Below are 11,440 nucleotides of genomic sequence, written 5' to 3' on the forward strand. Positions count from 1 at the left end.
AGGACAAGTTTCATCCCAAAAGGTAGTGTGTGAGTCCCAGTCCTAGTTTACAATGTGCTAAATAGTAGCATAACTCCTTTCCCTAACAAGCAAGATATGTAGGTTCAAATTCTTTCAAGTCTGGTAGCTTCCTAACACAATTCTGTCATAATCCACCCCAAAGTCCTAACTAATGGGATACAGTCTATCTGAGATATTGGTACAGACATTCTCGCTGTTGCAACTGATGAGGAAGAAATTCAGGATTCATTGGCACAGACAGTATTTATTATATGTCACTTACACTTAAACCAGCTCTTTTCATACAATTTTCTTTAACAGGAAGCATCAGTAATATGAGACTGATTAGCTCTTATCATTGATTAGATCAATATCAGCATCTAAACTACTGTAGCTGTCAAACCAGGTGAAAGATGTTTTAAAGAGAAAAAAAAAAACTTGGAAAATTATACATGATAGGTGTAGCACAAATTATCTTTTTATATTAAAAAGGATAGACTAAGGGAGATAAAACTGGCAGAACTGGCTGAGAAACAGATACCTAGAGGATCTTAAAAAATGCCAGCACATTAAACAGAGAGGTGCTGCAAGGTTTCATATTAAACGCCATGCTTTTTAATGCATTTTATTAATGATCTGGAAGAAAGGATTGTGCAGTCAGGCAGAAAGATGATACAAAGTTGTCAGTCAAGACCAAAAGGTACTGTGAAAAACATTAACAAAGGAAAACTACCTTCTATCCAGTTTTACAGGTTCTGAATTCACAGGTGATGGTTCTTTCAAAACTACTGAAACCAATTGTCAAGTTGTTTTGAAGTTGCTTACATTCCTAGAGGGCTCAGATAACATCATGGAAAAGGGTGGGAAAGCAGAGACTATTTGTCTCTGTCAGTGTGCCTTGCTGTCCCTGATGGGATCCTGTGGGTGTATTCAGGACCTGACGGTCAACTTAGAATCATAGAATAGAAACATAGAATAGTTAGGGCTGGAAAGGACCTTAAGATCATCTAGTTCCAACCCCCCTGCCATGGGCAGGGACACCTCACAATAAAACATCTCACCCAAGGCTTCGTCCAACCTGGCCTTGAACACTGCCAGGGATGAAGCATTCACAACTTCCCTGGGCAACCCATTCCCGTGCCTCACCACCCTAACAGGAAAGAATGTCCTCCTTATATCCAATCTAAACTTCCCCTGTTTAAGATTGAACCCGTTACCCCTTGTCCTATCACTACAGTCCCTAATGAAGAGTCCATCCCCCGCATTCCTATAACCCCCCTTCAGATACTGGAAGGCTGCTATGAGGCCTCCATGCAGCCTTCCCTTCTCCAAGCTGAACAGCCCCAACTTTCTCAGCCTATCTTCATACAGGACTTGCCATGCTGGGGGTTCTTGATGGACCTTGCTACCAGACTCCAGCTCTACTTAGTCCCTCAGTCTTAGTCTCCCACCTTGCTTAGTCCCTGTAGGACTGAAGCACATCAGTGAGAGCACTACCAACTCTAGGGTAACCTCTGACTCCATGCCATTTTACCCTCAAGGAACAACCTGCTCCTGCAGTTCCTTGTTCAGATGGAAAAGACATCTTTAGATGTCTAACTTTAAAACAGCAAGAGTAGTCTGAGAGTCCCTGTTTCTTCAAAGAATACCCCTATTCACCTTAATCCTGCTACGGAAAACATCAGGAACTCACTGTCTGGGCTCACCTGAGCATATAGGTAGTGCTCACCTAAACCCATTTGGGATGTATAAATGAAGAGTAAGTATGAATAGGTCTTTCACATATGTCTTGAGAATACCTAATATGCATGCATAACAATGATAGCTGTACAAAATACAGGCATTTTCATGTAAAAATTAACTGAAGATTACTGCCTTCTTAATTTGCTGTTATTTTTACAGGAAACAGGTTTTGGTCCTGGTCTCAAGCTGGGGAGAAGACTTTGAGCAATTCCTACACTTTAAGAAGGTTATTTTTGAACTTGTTTTGAAGATGGACTCTGTGGCACCCAGTGAATAGAAAGTAAAGATTTGTAACAACTTCTCATGAAAGCAAAATTTTGAGTAAGAGATGTAGATAATGATGTGAGCTTACTTCTGCTTTTTACATTCTAGTCACTGCACAAGTCCTAAAATTATCCTGGGAAAACTCAGTCATCCTAAACTATAGCATCTCTTGCCTCTCTTCTACATATCTGATTAAAGACCTGCGTGTCTGATTTGCAAAAGCACTGGAAGCTGTACTCTGAGCACTTGAAGCAGAAATATAGTCATAGAATCATAGCCTCACAGAATGATTTGGGCTGGGATGGACCTTAAAGGTCCAACACCCCTGCAGTGGGCAGAGAAGCCTTCCACTAGAGCAGGTTGCTCAAAGTCCCATCCAACCTGGCCTTGAACACTGCCAGGGATGGGACAGCCACAACTTCCCTGAACTACCTGTTCCAGTGTCTTACTATGCTTGAAGTAAAGAACTTCTTCCTAATACCTAATTTAAATCCATCCTCTTTCAGTTTAAAACAATTGTTCCTTGTTCTATTATTACATGTCCTTATAAAAAGTCCCTCTCTAGCTTTCTTGTAGTCCTCCTTTAGGTATTGGAAGACTTCTCTCAGGTCTCCCTGGAGCCTTCTCTTCCCCAGGCTGAAAAAACCCATCTGTCTCAAATTGTTTTAATAGGGGAGGTGCTCCAGCCCTTGGATCACCTTTGTGGCCTGCCTCTGCATTGCTTTAATGGGTCCATATCCTTCTTAGTTTGGGAGTCCCAGCGCTGAACACAGTACTCCAGGTGGGGTCTCATGAGAGCAAAGGGGAGAATCATCTCCCTTGACATGCTGGTCTTGTTTCTTTTGATGCAGTCAGGATACAGTTGGCTTTTTGGGCTGCAAAAACACATTGCCAGGTCATGTTGAGCTTCTTGTCAACCAGTACCCCCAAATCCTTCTCCTTAGGGCTGCTTTCAATCCATTCTCTGCTCAGCCTGTGTTTGTGCTAGGGATTGCCCTGACTCAAGTGCACAACATGCTGGTTGTTTAGTGTCTGAGACTAAAAAAACAGTGTCTGGAAAAAATGAATAACTCAGTGTTCAGAGCACTAAACAAGGCTTTATATCACACATTTTGAATAATGAGAATAGTAAATGAGCATCCTTCTCAACTAGGTGTTGAGTAATGCAGTTGACTATGTCAATGAAGATAGTGTCTCAGGATGAGTTCCAGTTGTTGTAAATAACAGATACTGCTTGTGCCTTAGCTTGGGCTATTTAGTGATTCAGTTCTCCTGAAACAAGTGTTTTATAAATGGATAAATTGAGTGTCCTTGAGAACAACCAGGGAAAGATTCTTTTCACTTTTCTTTATACGTCTAAATATAAAACTGAATTAAATCAATCCCATCACTAGTATTTTGTAACTTTCTATTGTTTGATTATTGTATCCTTAATGATTATCTTTCAGATACATTTCTTTTCCTACAACATATTCTGTATGCAGATGAACCATTACCTGTTAATATCCTGCATTGTATTCTAAAAAGTGAAACATATTTATTGTTATTACACAGTAAGGAAGAATCCCAGCCATTGTTAATATCCATCACATAATGCATTAGACTTTATTTTTTTCCTTTCTAGCTTCATATGCTTATCTCTTGATGAAACATAACACCTCATGTAAATATGATCCTCCATGGTTGGTTTTTCTGAATTGCTTATATTTATAGCAAAATATTAAGGTCATGTGAAGAGTTACAGTGCAGAAAACAATTCATACCTTGTTTCCTCCTGGCTTTTTCTTTTGCTTTCAGGCTAGTTTATGTGCCTGACACTTTACAACTTTTCTATTTTGCAACTCGATTGCATATTTCACAGCTGTGACCTTGAAAATCATGCTCTTAAGTGAAGATATTAAGGTTAGGTTGTTTCTGTTAAAAGCTACATCTTTGAGTGGTTATTACAGTGCAGGGTGGGAAATTAATCTCTTTGGGTATCATGTTAGTAATCACCAGACTGGCAGGATTCAACTAGTCGCCTTGGTTTTGTTATGCTGGCTAAAGCGCATTCACTTTTTGAATGAAATTCGTTGGGAGAAACAACACCAAGACATTATAAGAGTTGCAGTTATATGAAAAAAAGATACCTCTTCCTTACAAAAAGTGATTTGTTAAGTTCATGTTATAATTTTCCAAGTATTTTCTTTTTAATTCCTGAAAAAAACTCTCATTTATTTTCAACTCATTCTGAGTAGGTGGGTTAGCTTACCTTTGCCAAAAACTCAGATGTGGTTTTGGGCAAAGACCACTCTCAAAATGCAGTGTAGATGGTACTGAACCAGTCTGAGTTGCTGTCCCAGTCCTCTAAAATTACAGCAATGCCAACACCTCAAAGTGAACCTTACCTACCAGAGGCATATCCTTAGATTCAGACTATAGGAACATCGGTCTTGTAGGTTGATATACAGCCTTCATATTATTTCAGATGTTTTGAACTGAAACAAAACAACCAACCAACTAAACCATACGTATACAAAAGTGAACCAGTGCTTGTACCATGACATGGAGCTTGGAGGAAACACTGAGTCAAATACTATATTATAACAATATGGCAAATCATATGTAGAAGGGACTAGCTCTGGGCAACTTGGAAGCAAGTCACTCTATTTGGATCTGGAGACCAGGGATCACTCCCTTGCAGTGTGCAGTTATTTCTGCCTCCTAAAACCATCTATATTAGTCTAAAGAGAAGTTACCCAGGTGCCATTTAGTGCATTATGCTAACTTAAAAAAATAAAGACACATTCATTTTGTTTAACTTAGAACAGAACATGCTTGAGTTTTATATAGACAGATGCATGCATCATAAAAGTAACTTTATATATAACTCTTTAAATAAGCCAGTATCTCACATAAATCAAGGTAGTTTTGATTCAAGCAATTTTCACAGACACTGTGAGAATACATGGTTCGTTAAATTATATTTCTTTAAATATATTCACAGGTTCAAAAAATCTAGCTCAAGTAGGAAATGATTAAGTTCAGTACTGAATTCGGTCTGTAAGTTGGCATTTGTGAAAATCCTAAGGGTCTCACAAGAATGTTAGAGTGTCCATACCACAAAACAACAGAGGATTCATTTAGCCCAAAATCATGGAGGATACAATGAATGTTTAGGGGAAGATGACAAGTAGAACAAGGATGAAGTAACACTTTACCTGGTCTTGCTTTTCCATTCCAGGCATCAACTGCCTGGGCCTATCTGAGCTGGAGGTTTCATCCAAGACACTGTCTTTACTAACTACAGAAAGAGCTTTGCTTTCTGGTCAATTTTTTTTTTTTTTTTTAAATATTTTCTGAGATTTGTCAACTTCCTATGAAAATAAAATTTACTTTTTAATTACACACTGTGTGAAAAAGGTACTTCTTTTTGATCACTATAAAGCTACTGCCTGTTCATCTTCTGAGGTGCTCTTTAGATCTTGAGTTGTGAAGAAAGTTCCCTAGTCATTTATTCTATTTTTTAAACTATTATTATTCTATGATTATTCTATTATTCTGGTTTTTGGGTTTTTTTTCTTTTTTTTTTTTTTTTTTTTTGAGAGTAGAGGATAGTGGTGTTTTTTGTTTGCTTGTTTTGTTTTTTTTTCTGGCTGTCTTAGCTTCTTAAATCAACTTTTTCTAGATACCCATCAGTATACAATTACTGTGGATGATATTTTTCCCATATTCTTTTAGAAGGGCACATATAAAACCTGACTTTCAAATCTGAGTGAGATATCCTACAAGTATCTCCAGATGCTGAACTTTTTTCTGATCTGAACTACCTCTCTCAACACAGCTGCTTGCTATGTTGAGACAGCATAGCATAACAATCCACAACTATCAGAGAAGCTCACAGGAACAGTTTACCATCACTTTTCTGACTCTGAAGAGTTTGGGCCCTAAATCTCTTTCCCAATCCCCATACACACTCTCAGGGTTTCAATTCTTTTGTTGAGATTTCCTTCTGAGACTTCAGCTGTACTGGGGCTTGCAGCTCCCACAGATTTTGCAGTTTCAAGGTTCTTCCGAGAGTCATGTGAGTATCCTGGAATATAGTTTACCTCTTTGAGGACTTTCAGCTTGTAAAGATAAAAGTTTCACAGAAATGAACTTTTTAAAACAAAAAATAGTCATCTATACTTCCTACATCATCAAAGGAATGCAATGATGGTCAGGTTTTCTTCTGAACCCATGTCCATTACCACTAACGAGTACTTTTAGCAGACAGATCAAAGACTTCCATGAAATAGGGATGGAGAATGCATTCCTTTAAATCTTCAGAATAGCACTGCTTTGATAAGTTTTGTCATAGCTGGTCAAGGCAAGGAGAAACACATGCTGTCAATATTGCTTAAGAAGAGTAACCTGACTGACAGCATGACTACTGCAGGTGGCACTAGACAGAAGACTAATTATTCACAAGGTGAAATAGAGCACAGTAGCTTGAAAGAATATAATACAACCCTTAACAAATACACCTTTCAAATTCTAAAGCTGTTTGTTCTGCAAATTGTGCACCTTCTTGTTTCTGTGAAACACCTTTTCTTCCCAATCCCTTTACTTCTTATCAGCCTGGATTCAAAAATATCTTCTTGAACTTCCACCATAGGGTATCCCCGAAAGTATTACTTCAATCATTTTTAATTAATACCCCCCTATGCATAGACACACACTAATTAATTATGTTGCAGGAACCAAAAAGCATCACACAGATTCTAGAGGAGACCCAGGATGGAGTGGTTTGTGTCATATGGGACAGGAGACAGGTAGCTCTGGAAACATGAGCCGATCTGAGCTTTAGGTTGTAGGACTGGCTTAAACCTTATTTTATTTAGCAGTATAGACATAGTCATCATGATCTGTATTTGGGACATACGCAGAAGTACATTTAAAGAGGAACAAATTTTTCTTCATCTTAGATGGCAATAGCCGCAAGTAACATGCTTTAGCCACTGTATGATGCTATGCCCTACCACATCATGAGAGAATATTATATTTTGAGATGAGTTTTTAAGGCATCAGGATAGGAACAAAAAAAAACCACAAAAAATCAAAACCTACAACAAAAAAAAACAATAACAAAAAACCAAAACCAACAACAACAACAACAACAAGCAACAAAACACCAAGAACCAAACACAAATGCTTAAACATTCTCTTCTACATCTGTGCGTTTATATAGTCTTTGTATAGCCTTAAACTTTTGGTGATAACAGATATTCAAAACCAATATTGTACAAAGAGCATTGTACTATGAACAGCATAGCAACTGCAAAAATGATCCTTGAGGCTTATTTAAAATAATGATGCATTTGTATTGCATAAGCAGATACAGTTGTCAAGTATTTATGAACAGATTAAATGATCCCATCCAGAATCTCTGTTAAAACAAAACAGCTTCAAGAAGCCTTCCATGTAGCACTCTGATTATATGAATCTGTGAATTTGCTGAAATTTTGGATCAGAGCTGGAGTCTGTACAGAATGACATTCTGTTCTGACATGTCCAGTGCCAAATGTTTCATGGCATATAGTTGCAATAGATCCCTAGAGTGAAAAGTAATGGAATAAGCTGCTCATTAAAGAGGTTTCCTCTTGACTGTCAGATTTTGGAAATTGTATTGTTCTGAGGTATGAAAATTTCATAGATTTGTCAATGCTGAAGCTGGAAAACATTATTGCATATCATCTAGTTTGACCTTCTGCCTATTGCAGAGAATTTTTCTCTAGTTTCTCTGTCAAGTCAATAAATAACATAAGCAAATTACTTGGGTTTTGTATTTTTGATACTATTTATTAGCAAAGTAAAATTTTCTTTAGCTACATAAATGAGGTAAACAGATTTTTTATTATTTTTAAAGAATAGTGGTTGGTATGGTTGAATAATCCTGTCATCATTATTTTGATTTATAATTTTAACACTGTCTGCTTAATGTTCACTCAATGCTTCCACTGAATGAACATTATGAGCACAAATTTTCAAAAGTGACTGATTGTTTTGCAATCCTAGAAGTTATTTATTTAAGAAAATCTGTACCATTTAAATTTTTACATAAAAAATATTCAGAAGCTAATCTGTCTCCCCAAAATTATTTTTAAAATGACATATTGCTGCAGTCTGTAATACCGTCTGTCAGAATTGAAGATACCTTCATGAAAGAAGGAGAAAACATCCCATATGGATCTAAGACTTGGGTCAGAAATCTGAAAGAAAGAACAAAAGGCAGTCTGTGTCTGATAAAGCCTATGCTGAAAGATTGCTCTTCATCTGCTAACAGGATATACTCTAGAAGTATTAGACAAAATGAAAAGGCACATTGAGGTTTTGGAAATAAAATTTATTTTGTCCACAGTCCATTTCTATCTGTAGTAAGGTGTTAAATGATTCAGTCCATCCACACTGCATATCAGGCCCTGTATAGTGTCATACAAAGGCATTAACATGTTTTTTTTCTGGATATTTGCATCAGGACCAAATATTACCCTGTAGGAACCTATAAAGTTTATAAATAGCCCCATTCTAGATCTAGTACTAGCCTGGAAGTGATTTAATACACAAGAGAGGGACTACAGAAAGAGAGAAACGAACACTGTATTTCACAGCAGCTTCTTCCTTTTATGGCCAAAGAGCAAAACACAGAAGGAGATGGAAGAAAAGGAGGGACACTATAGCTAAAAATTCTAAAAAGTTGATAAAAAGTTGCTGAAGGTTTTCTAGCTTTTGCCCACAGAAGAAATTTGATAATAATGGGTAAGCAGCTGTCGAATTTGTAAGCACTTGAATCCCTGAATGTAGTTGTACAACTAAAGAGGACCTTCTACATAATCAATACAAATAACACAGTTTCAAAATATTACACTTTCTCTTTCTCCTAGTTGTTTGTTGTTTGTTTTGGTGGGGTTTTTTTGTTCTTTTTTTTTTTAAGAAATAGCTTATTCCCTGGAAAAAAACAGTCTGTCAATCTGGAACATCTTTTTCACCGTAATGTTAGCACATCTTTTCTGACAGTTTATTAAAGTTTTGACAAGCAGTCATGTAGATTAGCCTAAATATCTTATTTTGCCTTACCACCAGATTTCTGTTGAAACAGAACAAATCGTTACATTCATTCATCATCATTTGGCTGTGAGTTTCCAGGATGCTGAAAATAGTAAACACTTGTGGAATCTATAATAATTGAGAACAACAGAAAATTACATTTTAAGTGCTCATCAAGGTGAGAATGAGGCACTTCATGACTCTTAGTACATCCTTGTTAAGAGTTTTGCCAAACAAAAGAATGCACAGGTTCATATTGAAGTTACCTTCCTATGTGTGTGTTTGTGCTATACAAAACCAATTTTTTTTAGAGATACCTAACCTAGTTAAAAACAAAAAAAAACAAAACAAAAAAACAAATTGCCTTGGATGGAGAATTGTGTTAAAACCTCTAATATATGCTGGGTTTGTACTCCAGTTTGATAATTTAAAATGCAATGTGGATACCTGCTTTGTTTCCTTTAGGGTTCAGGCAGGCTGAGATATTGTATTTAGCTGCAGTTTGCTATAAGAAAAGTTCCCTCTGTAAGGTGCAGCATCAATGTCTTAACACTGAATATTGCCAATACAGCAGCTGTTGCTTAGATTGTCAACATATGCATATGCTACATAGCTGGTAGAAACAACATCATGGAACAACTGTCTTCTTTAGAAGTTTCACTTTCTTCCCAGTTCTGCCCTTATGCAATGCAATTCAAGGAGCGGCAAAAGTTTGCCTTTGGCATTAACAAGACACATTAGCAAAGTACAGTTTTTAGGTTCTCCTTTAGCTGGAACACTATGCCTTAGTCTTGTAAAATTCAGTTATGATTCTAGCTGTAAAATCTACTTATCTCCCCTTCTCATAATAAAGGTAAGAACTTATTCACAGTAAATGACTTGTGTGTTGCTTTTTGCGTATCCACTGCAAGTTTTGCAAGCATGTCACTCTTCCTGTAGCCAGATAATTTTGGCCAGTGAAGTCCCACAGGGTCAAAGGTGCATCTTTTCTGTCCGTTAGTATAGTAAACAAGTCGGGAAGGGCTTGATCACTCATGCCTACTCTCCAGTTCCTTCTTTAGTGTTCTTGGAACATAAAGAATGAAAGGTAGAGGCCCTGTTTCTAAAAACTCTTGTTCTTATAGAAAGAAGTATCTCTTTAGGGTTTTTTTGTCTCCTGATTGTTCATCGATGTATTCTGCTATAGGTAGTTCCAAATCAGTACAGCTGAGTGGAGCTAAGAAACAGATGGTAATAATTACAGAAAGACTTTATATAGGAGGCATCCAGAGAAAACACATACATTAGAATGCAATGATTTGTAAAATGTGTATGGAACTCTGTTTCACACTGAATAAAAATTGCATTTCTAAGTTGCACAGATCCTTGTTGAGTGTGCTCATATATTACCAGTGACTTAGATAATTCTTGGAAAAGCATAATAGACAGAGATCTACTTTGAGATACTCTGAGTAGAAATTGCTTCCCCTTTCATTCTCTCAGCAAAGGAGATAAACGGCTTTAGAAAAAAATTTTGAGAGGTTTTGTCCTGTACAGATAAATAATGAAGGCCTCACACATATCCTGTTTCTTCTCTTTGCAGTTGGCACGGTTTGGTAAATTATTAAGTTGACCGAGTTCTGAAGCTATTGAAACCAGAATTATCAGGCAGAAATGTTACCACAATATACTCTGGGGAAAGAAAATTTGGTATCGTCTCTCCCTGGAACCTCCAATCATTATTATTATTGTCTTAAAAAAATGATGGACACTACACTGGGAGAAAAAAATTAAAGGAAAAGGTAACCATGCAACAGTGCTACAGGATATCTGAGGCAGTGCTGGATAATCATTCACATTTAATTAAATCCACAAGTTTCTAAACGTCAAGCGCTTTCACTAAGACCTATTAGTGGGAACCAGAGTGTATGCTCAGAGTTCTGTGTTAGCAAAGGCAACATTCATGTCCTGGAAAACACAGCTAAGCATCAAAAAAATTGAATTCAGACATGCTAACCATCTAGCTGATCTAATAAAATTGTTGAGAAAGATGACAATGTAAAACAGAAATGGGTATGTTTAGTCATTTCAGGTTTAGAATAAATCTTTATGTCTGAGTTTTGTTTTGGATCAGAATTGGAAAGATCAGGAATTTTCTGCTAGCAGCTATTCTCTCTTTGTTGACAGTAAGACTCTAATACTGTTGTCCCCAGTTTACATGTATTGGCTTTTGATAATTATATCTGTGACCAAGAAAAAAAGTTGTTATAAAGAGGTACAACAGCAGAAATAAAGCTAGTAGCTGTTTATTTGCTATGATTGAAATAAATTGCTATGAATTTGTACAAACATTTCCCACAGAGACATAGGAGAGGGAAGACAGATCCAA

The sequence above is a fragment of the Pezoporus flaviventris genome, unplaced genomic scaffold, assembly GCF_033815535.1.
Source record: "Pezoporus flaviventris isolate CSIRO_AGI_PZ_B2104156 unplaced genomic scaffold, CSIRO_AGI_Pfla_v1 ptg000025l, whole genome shotgun sequence".
Lineage (NCBI taxonomy): Eukaryota > Metazoa > Chordata > Aves > Psittaciformes > Psittacidae > Pezoporus > Pezoporus flaviventris.